Below are 17,755 nucleotides of genomic sequence, written 5' to 3' on the forward strand. Positions count from 1 at the left end.
ATACACAATAATACATTTTAACTTGAGGGACTTTTACTGTAATGGAATACTATGGACTGCAGATGTGCAATTCTAAAGCTGTCTCGACCATTCCTGAACTTTTTTGTTGCAGAGGACATCTAGTTTTGCCTTTACCAGAATGGAAGCTGTAGCTGGCCACTTGTGGCTCTGTCAGATATTTTCTTTTGCAACTCTGAACTTTTAAGGTTGGCTAGGCAAGCTTAGTTACTGTTGAAGTTCAATTCTAATTAGTTGCTTCAGTCTTGAGACTAGAGTATTTTCTTTTTAGTTAGAAAGTCTCTGACACTGGTGGAAACCCATCACCATGCTTAGTGACCAAACTTAAGTAGCATATCTGTTTGCCAGGTTTGGAGTGCACATTTTGTACTGACACCCACTGACTTGCTTAAGTCCAGAGAGCTTGAGTGCACATTAGTAAGAGCCAATGTTTAAGAACCTCAAAGTGTGTGCAGTGGTCCAGTCAGCTAAAACCATGCAGCTTACCAGCACAGAGCACTGCTTGTTGGCTTGGGGGGGGCCATCATTTTGTGCCCTCACTAGGTGGGCAGTGGTTACTGGGAGCTCCTTGTGAGCAGCACAATTCATCCTAAAATGTAAACTAACTACAGGAAACTCTCTTTTTACCGGCACCTAAATATCCGGGAATCTCTCTTAACCGGCAACATTCAGGAGTAGGTTCAGGTAAGTTTTACTATATATTAGTGGCCGTGTAACCGGGGTTCCTGGATCTGTGGCCGTGTAACCAGGGTTCCTGCACCTGTGGCCGTGCAACAGGGACTCCTGGATCTGTGGCCGTGTAACCGGGACTCCTGCACAAGTGCGGTGTAACTGGGGCTCCTGCACCTGTGGCTGTGCACGGGGCTCTCGTACCTTGGTAAGTATACCTCTCTGTAATCCGGACTTTTTGATCAACTGGCAACACGTCGGTGCCGGATAAAAGAGTTTCCTGTACCATCCTCCTGACCACACATGGGCACCTGTCAAACCATCATTCTGCCAGTTGGAGGTTCACAGCTTCCACAACTGCCTGCCTTTCTGCAAAGCAATCACGATGCGCTTGTATATCTGGATTCCATGCTTGTTATATCATATCCAGCCTCCAAGTAACACCTCCAGCAACTGTTATCCCAAGGTTCAGAATTTCCTCATCATTTGTAAAAAGAAAGAAGACTTGCATTTATATAGTGCCTTTTATGACCTCGGGACGTCCAAAAAGTACTTTTGAAGTGTAGTCACTGTTGTAATGTAGGAAACCCGGCAGTTTTTTTGCACACAGCAAGCTCCCACAAACAGCAATGTGATAATGATCAGATAATCTTTTGTTTCGTGGTGTTGGTTGAGGGCTGAATGTTGGCCAGGACACCGGAGAGAATTCCCCTGCACATCTTCGAATAGTGCCATGGGATCTTTTACGTCCACCTGAGAGCGCAGGCAGAGCCTCAGTTTAATGTCTCATCCGAAAGACGACATCTCTAACAGTGCAACACTCCTTCAGTACTGCACTGGAGTGTCAACCTAGATTTTGGGCTCAAGTCCCTGGAGTGGGGCTTGAACCTACAACCATCTGACTCTGGGGCGAGAGTGCTACCCGTTGACACTATTTGTATAGCAAGGCCTCGGATTCAGTCCCTGGACTGTGCTGAATTATCTGATCTCAGTTTGGATGCTGTAGTTGTGCTATGATTGGATTCAGCACCCCAGCGCTAGGGAGAAGTGAAATAATCTGCCAAGGTTCCTGCTTCGGATTACTACTCATGTGACTTGTGCTAGAAGTTTGTGTGGATAAGATTGGACTAAGCTGTGATGTATCCTGTGGTCAAATAATCTGTTGGCACATGAAAAATGGCTAGTGACGTGGTACCGAAGGTCTGCCTGTAAGAGCATGCTACACCATGAGTCACTGGCTACTTCAGGAGATGAGTTAAAATTGAGGGAAGAAAGGGAACTAGAGAATATCTATTCTTTACTTGATGGTACTTGATAGCAGGTTTGTATTTCCTTGTATCTGTTTTTATGACTTAGCCACTCATGCTGTACTGAGTTGTTGCCCCTAATCTGTTTTTGATTTAGCTGCCTATACTGTAACGAGTTGTTGCTGTGTAAATTCTAGCAGGTTGCTAGCTGTAAACTTTGAAAATTTGATTCTTACCCCCTTCCTCCCACCCCGCCACATATATTTTTAAAGTATAGTTATTACGAGCCGGGTTCTACTGAAATTAAAACTAATTTTCCACATTCATTAGTCATTCAATCCTTTTTTTTATTTGGAGGGGCAAGTAGGCTGGGATTCTGTTTATTTTCTATTGTCGGATATTAATTTGTACGATAACTTGGGGTGCAATTCTGCAGTGACTTAAACATTTTATAATGGGCTTTATAGATTCATAGAATTTAACAGGACAGAAGCAGGTAATTCGGCCCATCATGCGTCAGCTGCCTCTCTGAAAGAGCGATCCATGTGGCCCTCTTCCCCACCCTTTTCCATGTACTTTTCTCATTTTCTCTTTTAAATAGTTATCCACTTTCCTTTAAAAGCTACTAAGAATCTGCTTCCACCACTATTGCTGATAGCGTATACTATATCTTAACAACCTTCTGCATTAAAAAAAAAAAAATTTTTCCCTAACTTGTTTCCTGTTGTTCTGGTGATGATAAATTTATGACTCTAGTTATGAACTCGCTAACCAATGGAAGTAGTTTAACCTTACTTGCCTTAACAAAACTCCTTACAATTCTGAACACCTTGATCAGATTTCCTCTTAATTTTCTGTGGGAAGAGCCTCAATTTCTGTGGTATCTCATAACTAAAGCTACTTGATCCCTTGTTAACTAGTCAACTTAGTTTTGCAAGTTCAATCAATGATGGTAAGACAATATACCTCCATTGGTTGGAATCATACCTAGTACAAAGGAAGTTGGCTGTGGTTGTTGGTCATTCATCTCAATCACATGACATCACTGCAGGAGTTCCTCAGGGCAGGGTCCTAGGCCCAACCATCTTCAGCTGTTTCATCAATGACCTTCCCTCCATCATAAGGTCAGAAGTGGGGATGTTCGCTGATGATTGCACACTGTTCAGCACCATTCGAGACTCGTCAGATACTGACGCAGTCAGTGTCCATATGCAGCAAGACCTGGACAACATTCAGACTTGGGCTGACAAGTGGCAAGTAACATTCGCACCACACAAGTGCCAGGCAATGACCATCTCCAACAAGCGAGACTCTAACCATCTCCCCATGACATTCAATGGCATTACCATCACTGAATCCCCCACTATCAACATCCTGGGGGGGGGTTACCATTGATCAGAAACTGAACTGGACCAGCCATATAAATACTGTGGCTACAAGAGCAGGCCAGAGGCTGGGAATTCTGTGGCGAGTGTCTCACCTCCTGACTCCCCAAAGCCTTTCCACCATCAGTCAGGAGTGTGATGGAATACTCTCCACTTGCCTGGATGAGTGCAGCTCCAACAACACTCAAGAAGCTCGACACCATTCAGGATAAAGCAGCCCGCTTGATTGGCACTCCATCCACCACCTTCAACATTCACTCCCTCCACCACCGGCGCACTGTGGCTGCAATGTGTACCATCTACAAGATGCACTGCAGCAACTCGCCAAAGCTCCTTCAACAGCACCTTCCAAACCCACAACCTCTACCACTTAGAAGGACAAGGGCAGCAGACGCATGGGAACATCACCACCTACAAGTTCCCCTCCAAGCCACACACCATCCTGACTTGGACCTGTATCGCCGTTCCTTCACTGTCGCTGGGCCAAAATCCTGGAACTCCCTTCCTAGCAGCATTGTGGGTGTACCTACACCATATGGACTGCAACGGTTCAAGAAGGCGGCTCACCACCGTCTTCTCAAGGGCAATTAGGGATGGGCACTAAATGCAGGCCTAGCCAGCGATGCCCACATCCCATCAATGAATTAAAAAAAAGTTTATTTACTCAAAGCATTAATATCGCAAATAAAGGAAAGTACTTGGAACCAAGTTTGCACGCTGGAGAAACAATGGCCCGGATTTTGCGGTAAAAATAATGGTGAGGCTATCGGCGCTCACCTTTTATTAAAGAGTAAATCGGACAGCAACTTCCGGCGACTGCACATGCACAGTTAAATGCAGAAATAGTTGCCAGAAGCTGCGTTGTCTCGCCCAGAGACTCTGCATTGAAAGGCATGCAACGTCTGGAGTTGCTGTACTTCCCCACTAGATACCCACTAAACATGCCAGAAAACATTGGGGCTTGTCCATGCAAGTGTAAGTGAATTTTTACGGTGTGATGAGTCTTAATTACTGCCAATCAACCTCTCTGGCACTGAAAATTCAAGTGTGGAGTTTCATTACTTCAGATTTTAGTTCTTGTTGGAGATTTAAAATTTTTTTAATAATGTAAATTTTTTCTTACTTTTTCTTTGTCTTTTATCTCTCTCAATCCCATCTTTCATTCCCTCTCTTTATTTCGCTTTCTGTATATGATTTGACATTGAATTAACTATTCTAACTTACACTTCTTGGTTTAGACTCTTCATGCCTCAGTAAGAGTTCTTCAGTCTGATTGGTGTGTCTCCTTAATCATTGTTTCACCCGTTCACACAGGTCCCAAATCCCCAGTAGAGGGTGCCGTGCTGTTTTGGATTTCTAATCGCCGCATGTTCCACTGCAAAAGCCCACAAAGTCTGTGGGCAAGTGTAAGTGTAATGAACGGCGAGCGCTGTTTGTTCGCCACTGACCAGACCAATGTATTTTGAGCCTCGGTTTTTAAGCTCAACCTTCCCTGGTTGATTCCAAATTCCTGTTACAAAATGCAGTATATATGCTTTAGTTACTTAAGTTTCTTATCAAACTGCCCTTACATGGCATGGCAGCGTGACATAATCAACCCTGGTTCACATGCAACTTTACATTTTTGAGCAATAGTGTACATGATACAATGGTCCTTTGATATGGATGAAGCTACCTTTTGAATCTTCCTGTTATCCATCCTCCTGGATCCTAAAGATTTATTAGCTTGTCATCTCTCTTAAAGATTTATGTATTTATCCTCCAGGTCTCTCTGCTCTTTCTACACTGCGTTTTACCTTTTAATGATGCTTCCTCTTTCTCCCACTATATATCACAGCACATTTCTTTGCATTAAATTTCAATTGACAGCTGTCTGTCAATCTACTAACCTGTCTGACCTTGTGAATTTGCTTATAGTCCTCTTCACCGTTAACATGCTCCCTTTTCTGTCTCCTCTGCAAATTCTGGTGATGTTCCCCTTTATCCGAGTCCAGATCTCACCGTATTGAAAAAAAGTGGTGGTCTTAACACTGACCCCCCCCCTAGAGGATACCACTGTTTACATTCATTAATCACTCCTCTGTTTTCCATCCTTTAGCCAGATTCTATCCATGCAGCCACATTCCCTTTAATATACTATGTGTCTTCATTTTATCAGTCTCCTATGCAGGACTTTATCAAACGGCTTTTCAAAACGGATAAACACAACATTGATTGTTTTTCCTTTATCAATGCACTCAGTTGTTTCCTCCAAAGAGCTCTCAAGTATGTCAGACTTAACTACCTTTTACTTATCTGATCTATGCTGGCTACCCTTAATTAACCCGTGTCTTTCTCCGAGTATTAATTTTATCTCCTATTATGGTCTTTAGAAGCTCACCCACTACTTATGTTAAGCTGACTATCTCCTTGTCTCCTTTTGAACAGAGGTGTTACATCGGCAATTCATCAAATCATAGAAACTTACAGCACAGAAGGAGGACATTCAGCCCGTCGTGGCTGTGCTGGCTCTTTGAAAGAGCAGTCGCGCTTAGTCCTACACTCCCATTTTTTGTCTGTAACCCTAATTATGAAGGCCTCTAGCACAACTTTCATATCAAAGGGCGTTTGAAAGAGTAGTCAGAGCCTTTAGATTCCTCCTGGCATTCTAGGAAGCATGTCCTGGTGTGGAACTTTGAGTTACACTAACTTTTTGAGGAAACATAGAAGATAGGAGCAGGAGTAGGCCGTTCGGCCCCTCGAGCCTGTTCCGCCATTTAATGAGATCATGGCTGATCATCCAAATTCAGTACCCTGTCCCTGCCTTCTCCCCATATCCCTTGATCCCTTTAGCCTTAAGAAATATATCCAACTCCTTCTTGAATATATTTAATGAATTGGCCTCAACTGCCTTCTGTGGTAGAGAATTCCACAGATTCACCACTCTGGGTGAAGAAATTCCTCCTCATCTCAGTCCTAAATGACTTACTCCTTATCCTTAGACTGTGACCCCTGGTTCTGGACTCCCCTGCCATCGGGAACATCCTTCCTGCATCTAGTCTGTCTAGTCCTGTTAGAATTTTATAAGTTTCAATGAGATCCCCTCTCATTCTTCTAAACTCTAGCGAATACAAGCCCAATTGACCCAATCTCTCCTCATACGTCATTCCTGCCATCCCAGGTATCAGTCTGGTGAATCTTCGTTGCACTCCCTCCATGGCAAGAACATCCTTCCTCGGATAAGGCGACCAAAACTGCACACAATACTCAAGGTGTGGTCTCACCAAGGCCCTGTACAACTGCAGCAAGACATCCTTGCTCCTGTACTTGAATCCTCTCGCTATGAAGCCCAACGTACCATTTGCCTTCGTAACCGCCTGCTGCGCCTGCATGCTTACCTTCAGTGACTGGTGCACAGACACACCCAGGTCTCATTGCACTTCCTCTTCTCCCAATCTATTGCCGTTCAGATAATAATCTGCCTTCCTGTTTTTGCCACCAGAGTGGATAACCTCGCATTTATCCACATTGGGCAGATGCATGGCCGCTGCTGTATAATCACCCAACCTGTCCAGATCATACTGGAGTTTCTCTGCATCCTCCTCACAGCACACACGCCCACCCAGCTTTGTGTGGTCTGCAAACTTGGCGATATTACATCTAGTTCCCTTGTCTAGATCATTAATATATATTGTGAATAGCTGGGGTCCAAGGACCGATCCCTGCGGTACCCCACTAGTCACTGCCTGCCACTCGGAAAAAGACCTGTTTATTCCAACTCTTTGTTTCCTGTCTGCCAACCAGTTATCTATCCAAGTCAGTACCTTACCCCCAATCCCATGTGCTTTAACTTTGCATGCTAATCTCTTATGCGGGACCTTATCAAAAGCCTTCTGAAAGTCCAAATACACCACATCCACTGGTTCTTCCTTATCTGTTCTACCAGTCACATCCTCAAAAAATTCCAGTAGATTAGTCAAGCATGATTTACCTTTTTGTAAATCCATGTTGACTTTGTCCGATCCTGTCGCTGTTTTCCAAGTGCTCTGCTATTACATCTTTTATAATGGACTCTAGCATTTTCCCCACTACCAATGTCAGGCTTACCGGTCTAATTCCCCGTTTTCGCTCTCATACCTTTTTTAAGTAGTACTCCTTTTATCTGTAGTTATCTTACCTAATTCTGTTCTCTTGTGCCCTTTCATCCCTACTATCCCACTTGTGTTTGTGGTGCACCAATTAGCTTGTATTGGTTGAACTCAGGCCTGGACCTCCAGGTGGATCCCACTTCTGTCAGACTGCGGATCAGTATGCCCCCTCTCTCTCTGCATACCAGCCCACCATTCTTCCACCAGGCCATGGACGAGCAAACTCCCGGCCTGGGAGTCGCCTCCTGCTGGCGCTCCCCCCCCTCTCGCACTGCTGTCGGGTCAGTATAGCTGCTCTCACTCTGCATGCCAAACTCCTGGCCTGGGAGTCACTGCCTCTTGGCACCCCCCCCCCCCCCCCTCTCTTGCGCTGCTGTCCTTGTTTGCAGCAAGTAGAGGTTCTGCTCCAAATAAGATCCTGTGGAAACTGGTGGGGAAGTTTAGGACCCAGGTCTAAATTCCAGCCCATCTGCTGGGCTTAAGTTTGAGTCAGCCTCCTAGACACCCATATTTTACTGCCACTTTTGCATTTGTGCATCTGAAACATGAATTTGTGCATTGACCGAAAAGTGGCAGAATAATTAAATGAACAGTTTCACCTGGGTGCCTGTGATCGGGTTGTAAATATACCTGATTATGCATTGCAGGTTATAAGATATCATATGCCAGTAATATTTCTGCCTTCTATGGTTAAAAAAAAATTATACAGTTGGTAGCTATAAGTTCAAAGTGAATGCTGATGTTATCAGAATGTATCCGTGCTCACTGCTGGATGAGCCCCCCAGGTCCCATGTCTTCAGAAGTCTTGCGGTTCATTTGAGAGCAGAGAGAATGAAGTTCACGGTAACCATGTTGTGCAGGTTATGTAACTAACTCATTCAGAACATGCAGACCAGTGTGTGGTAAACAGTTTCTTGGCATCTGTCTAACAATATAAGTGAGCCAGACAGCAGTGCATGCAGTGCAAATATTTGGCAGTAACACATTCTTCCTAGGAGACACATTAACTGATAGAGGATGATCATTAAAGGTTTACGCCCTGCTTACCTGCTCTTTGCTAACCAAACTTGTACAGTGACCTCTGCATGTTTTCAGAGACTGTTTTTAAATTAAAGACAGAGCAGAACTGAAGCCCAGTCGTGTTGCGTTACTGATGGATGATGTCGGTCAGACATGTATACCTGAAAGATGTGGTGTTGATGAGAAATGCAGGACTTTAATGTACAGTACTAACAAAATGGTCATGGTTATCCTCCTTCCTGCTTCTCCCATCTTTATTTTAAAATATTCCAGACAGCTTTACATCCCGCTTTCCTAATGGTGACTGTATGGAATTTATTTTTAGTACAAGGAAAAATATACTTCATTCCTGGGGGCCCACTTGTCTGATAACATGTTACTGTGCATAGCAATTTTGTAACTTGGGATCCACTTGCTAGGATGATGTAATCTCAATAGAGTATGCAGAGTCCCATCAAGTGGCAGCTTACACTTTTGTCCGTGAACGTGAATGTTTTAATGAGCTCCCAATCTTTATGTTTGGAGGTTTTATTGTTTTGAGAAAAAAAAGGATTTGTTTAAGCATTTTATATAAAAACAAACCAGTAAGAGGACCAATGGTTTTGCATTGCCATACTGTTCTAGGAATGTCTGCAACTTTTTCTTAGTCATGATCAGTAACCTTTTTCTTTGTTACCAGCTTGTATTTGCTTATGTCATTGTGATCTATGAACGATATGAGGATCCCCTTGATTTGTTGAAAGTTGAGCATTTTTTTTTCTTTGTTAATGGGATCTGGGCGTCTCTGGCAAGGCCAGCATTTATTGCCCATCCCTAGTTGCCCTTGAGAAGGTGGTGGTGAGCCGCCGCCTTGAACCGCTGCAGTCTTTGTGGTGCGTAGCGGCTTTGAGTGGCTTGCTAGGCCATTTCAGAGGGCAGTTAAGAGTCAACCACATTGCTGTGGGTCTGGAGTCACATATAGGCCAGACCAGGTAAGGACGGCAGATTTCCTTCCCGAAAGGACATGAGTGAAACCAGATGGGTGTTTACGACATTCCGATAGTTTCATGGCCACCATTACTGATGCTAGCTTTTTTTATTCCAGATCTCTACAGTATTGTGTAAATAATTGATCTGTTCATGGTACTGTAGTACCCGAATAGAGAGGTCTTGATATTTTAGGCCACATAATCTGTACAAGTATAGAATATTGTACAGAAGCTATTCAATATCATTATTTTCACTTGTCAGTGGAATAAACAGCAGTCAATTTTCTGTGACATTTTAAAATAAGCTTGCAAGAAATTACAACATGGAAACAGGTCATTGGGTCGTTGATGTTTATCCACCACAGTAGTCATAATCCCATGTTCCCCTTTCCTTCAGCCACTTATCTAACTTGTTCTTAAATGCATCATGGTCCCTGTTTCAGTCACTCCACAGCCTCACAGCCCTCTGTAAATATTAAGTTTCTTCTGCTCTCTGTCTTCAGTCTCTTGCCTTTTAATCTTATTTTGAAATCCCGTTGTACAATACCCCTCAACCACTGGAAATGTTCTGTATCTTTCTACCCTGTCCCATCGCTTTTTATCATTTTAAACATCATAATTGCTCAGGCTATTATCGTACGTACTTGGAATAAATTCCTTATCACATGTGAGAATAATCATGATGGTATTATGCTGCAAGCTGTATTATAGCTTTTTATTATTCTGCATATAAAAGTTTGAATCAATGTCCATTTCTTCCACAAGATCTTGCAGGACATCTGTGACTAGAAATTCCAATCGGCACTGTTTACATTTAAACGCTTAACGCACTGGTACTACATTCAGGTGTGTGCTATTTTTATATAAGTGTTAACCCATTTAATTCAAACAGCTGTAACAATAACACACTCAGGAATATAGTACATGTGTTAATCATTCATATGTGGACTTTGATTGGGAATTCTACCTTCCGTTATAGCGCTGTGTCAGTTTAGTACTTGTGTAGTGTTGGCAATGACTACTGGATAGGGTAACTCTGCTTGGGTTCTTGGCCATACAGCGACAGCATTGCTTGTGTAGTCTCTTATAACACCTTCATTAAAATCACTTGTACAATTTTGAGCTACCAAATTATCAAAATTAGTCCAATTTTGTTTATTAAATTGGAATTATCTTTCTGAATGTGGCCCATTGATCTACACTGTTAGCTGTAAATGTAAAGATTCTCTTTTCCCTCCCCCTCAAAAATTGTACTGAGTAGTTACATATTTAAAACATGCCGAGGGTAATGAGTGCCAAAAGCTGACAGTCGAAGAGGCTGATACTAATGGCCTAGAACTGGAGCGTGGGCAGCAGATGTATACTGCACTAATGAGGAGCTGCTGAGTGGGTACATGAAGATTACAAAGATAAAACTGATAAGGAAAGCCATTTGGCTCATCCTTCCACAGAATCCTATGATTCTGCTTCCCCCCACCCCCCCCCCCCCCCCACCAACACAGTGTGGAAATGCTCCTTGAACAACTCGAGTTTTAAGTCAGCGGTTTTAGATCAGTAGGACAACGTGCTGTTGATCTGTGCAGAGATCAGACAAATTAATATTTTGGGTGCAAACCCTTCTTCAGAACTGTAAGATTTTATAATTAAAGCTAGGTGTTGGAGTCCACAGCTGAAAGATGACCTTGTCTAAGAGAGAAGAGCAGAACCATCTTTTGTTTCTTAACCTGTCCCATTACCATCTCCTTTTGCCTTGAATATCTCTTAATCTCTCCCACTTTCCATCCTATCACAGACCTTCCCTTTTGTTCTTTCATCCCCTCCCCCATTTCCCAGCTCCTACACTTGCTTAAAAATCTGTTCCATTTCCTGCCTTTTTCCAGTTCTGACGAAAGGTCATCGCCCTGAAACGTTAACTCTGTTTCTCTCTTCACAGATGCTGCCTGACCTGCTGAGTATCTCCAGCGTTTTCTGTTTTTATTTCAGATGACATTGTCTGTTCCCTCCACAGATGCTGCCTGACCTGTGTGTTTCCAGCATTTTCTGTTTTTGTTTCTGATTTCCAGCATCTGCAGAATTTTGCTTTTTACTTGGAAGAACGATTTACACTGTGGCGCTGACCGCAGATGATGTTGACAAAGTCTTGAATTTCAGCTGGTGGCTTGGGTATAAAATAACAACACTGAATCTGAAATTTTGCTATTCGATTCAAAATGTCCTGCAAACACCACAGGAGAGCAGCCGGGTGATTTGGTAATTCACTGTGCGTGTGCCTGCGGTGATGTAATGTAATAGTTCTCAGTGTACGGTAGTTATAAGCGATTCATCAAATGAAACTTGTTAAGTAACTCATCTCATCAGACACTGGATTTGTATGCAAAATGGACGATCTAGGAACTAGGGATCTATGCTGATTTATTTCAATAGCTTTTGCAATGTGTTTTTATTCATGTGATGTCCCGTTAAAAGACCTTTTTGATTGTTTTAGTCATGGTGATGCTTGTTACATAATTGTGGGCTGCGTATAGTGACACCACTATTCCCAACCAGAATGGAGATGATTGGGTAATTCCCCCATCAATCATGCCTGGAGAACGCACTGCTGTAAGTGACTGGGATTGATTTTATGCACATAATTTGTATTGTGCAACTATCCTCCACTCACTGCATTTTGCTGGAGCAATCACCCTGCTTTTATCGGGAGAAGATGCTGCAGTTTCGGTCATGAGTTCTGTTTGTTGTAGTTCAGAGACTCTTTTATTAATTGACTCTGTAAATAGACTTTGTTTGCTGAATAAGTAGACTGCTGTAAGTCCTGCCCCGCCTCCAACTCATTGGCTGACACTGGTGTCAATAGACACTCCTAATTGGTAGAATGATACAGCGCAGAAGGAGGCCATTTGGCCCATCATGCCTGTGCCGGAATTGTGTTGGCGTATTTCAAGGATTTCAATTAACACCTGATAAATTAGAAACAAGAACCGAGAATGCTGGAGAGACTCGGCAGGCTAGGCAGCATCTGGTGATCGAACACAAATCACTGGATGAGTTGGGTATTGAACTCTTCTGCAGAGCTGTAAGATGCTGCAGATGAACAGCATTTAAAAAGGAGAACAAGGGAATGGTGGAGGGGGAAAGAAAAAAACACCACACACAGGAACGGAATGAAATGAGCTGTAAAGTGCTCAGGCAGAGAAAGGTCATTCTATTTCCTATTTATATAGTTGGTAAGAATTATGAGGATTACCGTGTAAATGATGATTGTCGTCATTTGCCACCTAACTTCTTGTTCCCAGGAATCTAATGTAAACTGAAGGTGTGAGCTTGTTTTGTTTGCAGAGCTGTGAAATTTTACAGTGAATCCTAAGTTTTGCTTTTGTTTGTCTGACAGGTTAGAAATAAGAGGAAAGTTGTAGAATGTGTTTCAATGATTGAATTAGCTTTCGAATGTGTTCAAAATGTCACAGGAATGTTTACCCATTATGCTAATCTAAACAAATTATTGAATGGGAAGAAAAGCAAGAGCTTGCATTTATAGCACCTTTTACAACCTCAACAACAGCAGCTTGTATTTATATAGCGCCTTTAACATAGTAAAACATCCCAAGGCACTTGCTTCACAGGATTATTATAAGACAAAAAACAACCTCAGGACCTCCCAAAGCACTACACAGTCATTAAATTACTTCTGAAGTGTGGTCACTGTTGTAGGGGATGAATCTGGATTTACGTAGAGCTGTACCACATTTTTCAGTGGCTTACATCCAATGAATTAGTTTTTGAAGTGTAGCCGTTTTTGTTATGTGGCTTCAATGGAATACTGTACTGGAAGAGCTGAGATTTTGCTAATCTGACCTGTTAAAGCGAGAAATGCTGTACAGAATCAGAAATATTCTTTCACGCATTGCAGTGCAACGTGCTCTACAGGAATAATATACAAACTGAGCTTAGAACCCCTGGCACCGAGTTCTCGCACAGTTCCATATCCCGAGAGAGGAAAAAATGGGGGAAATGACAGCGATTTGTAGTATGGGCAAGCGAGCAGTGCAGAGATCCACTCTGTGAACATCGCCATAAGATTTCTGCCGTGATTGAAATGTCATGTGGCAGAATATCAGTGTTTCTTTAAATATACATTTTTGCAGAATATAAAATTACTTATAACAACTCTGCTCTCCCAATAGAATACTTTGATTAGCAATTGTGCGGTGAGCATTTCTTGCATGAAAACATCAAAGTAATGATACCGAAAACATTTTAATGCTAATTTAGTTAGGTTCAATGTTGCTCTAGCATGCTTGTACACTTGTTCCAATTAATCCTTGCTCAAGTAGATGGTAGGTTCAGTTAGCTGTTTTCTGTCACAGATGTAAAATGCACGTCTTTTGACAGCTGCAAAGAAATTCCGTATTTGTCAGGTGGGAAATGTAGTAAAGTTCACTCCAGGTCCTGTCCCTTATGTTGCATTCTTACTAAGTTAAAGTGATCAATGGAAGTAGTATGAGCAATTAGTGGGTTGCATCACATAACATACTTTCTCCTTGGCAACTGCTAAATGGAACATTGAGAATCATGGTGTTCAAATGGGGGATGGGGTGGAGGGAAGAGAGGGATAGCATTTAACACTGGCAATCAAAGTCTGGATTTTTTCCTACCCCCAATGAGAAAAGGTTAGTAACAATTGATCTAGCAGGCATTGAATAGTTAATGCATTGACTTTTGTCTACAGCAAGTTGTGCTCTTGCTGGATTTAGCTGTACATGAGAATTAGCAGAATTACTTTGAATGGCATGTGCAAAACAACCCCGGCCACGTGCACTTTGTGCCCTGGAATGTGTACAGGCGCAGGTTCTGCTTTTTGGTTTAGTTTTTCTTGAGATAAGATGAGTGATGAAGCATTTCTGTCGATCTCTGTTCTGTACAGTGAATCGCCTCTAGATGGTGTAGTTCCACTGACTCTGTCCTTGCACAGCTCGTCTGCCCTTGAAGCCAAATCTTCAGACGAGAAGCCTTCCATCTTGGATCATTCGGGTTCTTTGTTAACTTATCGGGCAGTCCCTTCAAGCTGGTGTGTATGCTGGTGCTGTTTCACACTCGCACCTTATTTATTTGCCTCTCGGTGCCTACTAACTGTACCTCTGAAGTTTAGCATCAGAATAGCGGGGGGGGGGGGGAGATTTTCTCTGATGTAACTGTTGCTTGTTGTCTGAGCTGTTTTAATCATATGCTGAACAATGAGCCTGGCTTTGGCCACATTCTTCAATGCATATTTTCTCTAACTTTTCAAGCTACTTGCCTGAATAGGGGATGGTTTTCATTGTGAAGCATGAGTGAGTAACAGGAGCTGAGAATAAGTTGAGGCCTACTAGAGTTGTATGTAGGCCAGAAGTCGAATGCTGGCAGTGAAATTTGCATTTTACGTGACTAAGATCCATTACATAGCAACATCTAGACTGCTGGTTACATAGTTACTGTGAACTAATTAGCATACACAATTCATGCTGATTTAACACTCTAAATTGTAAAAATGTGACATTAGCCTGGATTAGCTAGGAGTTGCAGTATTTTGAAAGAAAATGGAACTAGAGATTACAAAAAATATTTATTTTGACAATGAAAATATCCATTTTGATAGAAGATTGGTATAGTCTAACAAGGTCACAAGATGTGTTGCATTGAAATCAATTCACATATATTTTAATATTGTTTCATTTCTCTTTTTCCCTTGTCTGCATAGACGGTGTAGGTGATCTTATTCAGGCCTCTTGTCTCTAAATAGACACTGGAGATGCACCCGAGTGATCTAGGCTAATGATGCTTAAACTTTCCTGTGTTTCGAATCCCTGCAAATAATTGACGTACCCTCAACGACCTCTGTCCTAAATTCCAAAAGACAGCATCAGCTAACCAAAGCAAAGCCGTGCTATTGTTGCAGTAAACATGTTTTGTTTGTATATACAGTATCAGAAAGAACATACTAGTATTTCAGCAAATACAGAAATTTGACCCTAAAATACCCCTTCCCTCACAGGCCCTGAAGGATCTGGAGACCCCATTTTGAAAACCTATGATCTAGGTTGGTTCACCCTCGTGCTTTCTTGACCTTCCCTCCCAATGAAGAAGCAGTTGTACTTGGAATGTCCCATTAACAGCGCAAATGTGAATGATAGTGGGTGTAGTCTAGTTCTTCTGTTGCTCTGCTGTCCAGCTATGGCTCAGTGGTAGCACTCTCTCAACTCTGAGTCAGAAGGTGGTGGGTTCAAGCCCCACTCCAGAGACTTGAGCAGATCATCCAGACTGGTACTGCAGTGCAGTACCGAGGGAATGCTGCCCTGTCGGAGGTGCGTGCCGTCTTTCGGATGAGACGTTAAACAGAGACCCCATTTGCCCCCTCAGGTGGACGTAAAAGATCCCATGGCACTATTTCGAAGAAGGGATGGGGAGTTTTCCCCAGTGTCCTGACCAATATTTATTCCTCTACCAACATCAATAAAACAGATTATCTGCTGTTTGTGGGACCTTGCTGTCTGCAAATTGGTTGCCACATTGCCTACATTACAACAGTGACTGCACTTCAAAAATATTTGGCTGTAAAGTGCTATGGGGCATCCTGAGGTCGGTCGTGAAAGGCACTATATAAATGCAAGTCTTTCTTACTTTCTATTGCCTAAGTCACTTTCTCTCTCTTTTCCCCCCCCCCCCACCACCCCAGGCCATTTGCAGCTTGCAAAGTATTTACAAATGGGCTCAAACAATTGTAGAACTTCCCATTATATCTAACCAAAGATGGCATTTGTTTGACGTGAGTTGGAGTATCTCTATCAATTGCCTTTAGCTGAACATGTATCGGAATATGAAGTCCAGCTGTGGTATGTGCAGGGAGAAGGAGTCTGTGCTTCATTCTTTTTTTAATGTACTTTTAAATGCAAGTTAAATAAATTCAAGTCTAAATTCTAACACATTGCAGGATTCTTGGGTTGGCTTTAAAAAGTGTGCTGACAAAATAAAAACGGTGCTATGTAAAAAAAAAAGCACAAAGTGTTTCTTGAGATTCCCTTGATGAGGGAACTTGCAGCACTTTTTTAGAAAAATGATATTGGGAACAAAACAGGCTGGTTAGGAATAACAATGTAAATGCTGGAAATTTACAGAATCTCTGGGGTTCTGAAATCAAAAAATCTCAGTTACAAAGCTTGACTAAAATGAGCATTTCCAGATTCATGTACAAATGGGTAAGACAGTATAACCCTATTTTAAGTCTGGTCAGAGGTACAGCTTTACATGTGCACAAATTCCTGGGCTAACCGAAATTGTGGCTCTCTAACAGTTTGGAGTGTAAGCTGACCACATGGTGTGGTAATCAGCGATATAGTAATGGAGGATCCCAGATTTAGTTCCTGCTCTGTGCTGAATTAGCCAATCTTAGCTGGAGTAGCAGAAGGGGCATTACAAACTAGGGAAGTCCCCAAACTATGCAAAGGAACATTTGGGCAGGGCTCCCGTTGAACCATCGAAGTTTACCGCACAGAAGGAGGCCATTCAGTCCATCATGTCTGTGCTGGCTCTTTGCTAGGGCAATCCGAAACTAATCCAACTGCCCCACTCTCCCCAGCGAATGCTCTGCTCAGTCCTAACAAGTTTCCAGGGTGGGTCCTGACAGGGGTGCTAGGCCCCTCATTAACATATTCAAAGTGTCTAATGCCTGAGCATTAGACACTTTATGGGGTCGGGCATATTTCAGGTGTCCTTGGGGCACAGGAGACAGCACTGAGAAATTTAAGCTTTTTGCTTCTGTTCTGCGCCCAATAAAACTGGCACAGCAGAGTCCAATTTCTCGGCCTATGTATTTGAATCCTAAAGTGTCTCTGTTCATCCACACCCTGCAAGTGTCTTTCCATTAAGCGTATACTCCCATTTATTGTTTTTTCTCTCAAAATATATTACCTCACACTTATTAAATTGCATCTGCCATTTATCTACCCATTCTGCTAACTTGCATGTCTTCCAGAGGTCTTTCACAATCTGTTTGCCAAAATCTCTGTGTTGTCAGCAAATTTTGAGATTGTGTTCCCTGTACCCAAGTCCAAATCATTTATACATATTGGGAACAAAACTGGAGCCAGCACTGACTCCTGGGTTACATTTCCAAGCAGTTACCCCAAACTTTGTTTCCTGCCAACCAACTTTCTATCTATGCTGCTACGTTTCCTTATACTATACAGGTGAATTTTTCTAACACCTCTTGTGAGGTGCCTTCTGAAAATCCATATACTGTACACCACTTCTACTGTATTTCCTTTATCTATTAAATTGGTCATTTCAAA

The 17,755-nt window shown here is 42.5% G+C and overlaps 1 protein-coding gene across 3 annotated transcripts in view; it reads left to right on the plus strand.

The window, feature by feature from the left end:
* Positions 1-17,755, plus strand: part of nocta (nocturnin a) — a 30,737-nt gene that overhangs the window by 5,061 nt on the left and 7,921 nt on the right. Inside the window, exon 1 of one of the 3 annotated variants that reach the window (XM_086008537.1) lies at positions 14,313-14,499. The exons of the other annotated variants lie outside the window; for them this stretch is intronic. The gene's annotated coding sequence lies outside the window, so the exon portion shown is untranslated. Of the gene's footprint in view, positions 1-14,312; positions 14,500-17,755 lie in introns of those variants that run through there. 3 annotated transcript variants of the gene reach the window in all.

Source organism: Somniosus microcephalus, chromosome 2, assembly GCF_052327205.1.
Source record: "Somniosus microcephalus isolate GS21.2 chromosome 2, FLI_Smic_1.0, whole genome shotgun sequence".
Classification (NCBI taxonomy): Eukaryota; Metazoa; Chordata; class Chondrichthyes; order Squaliformes; family Somniosidae; genus Somniosus; species Somniosus microcephalus.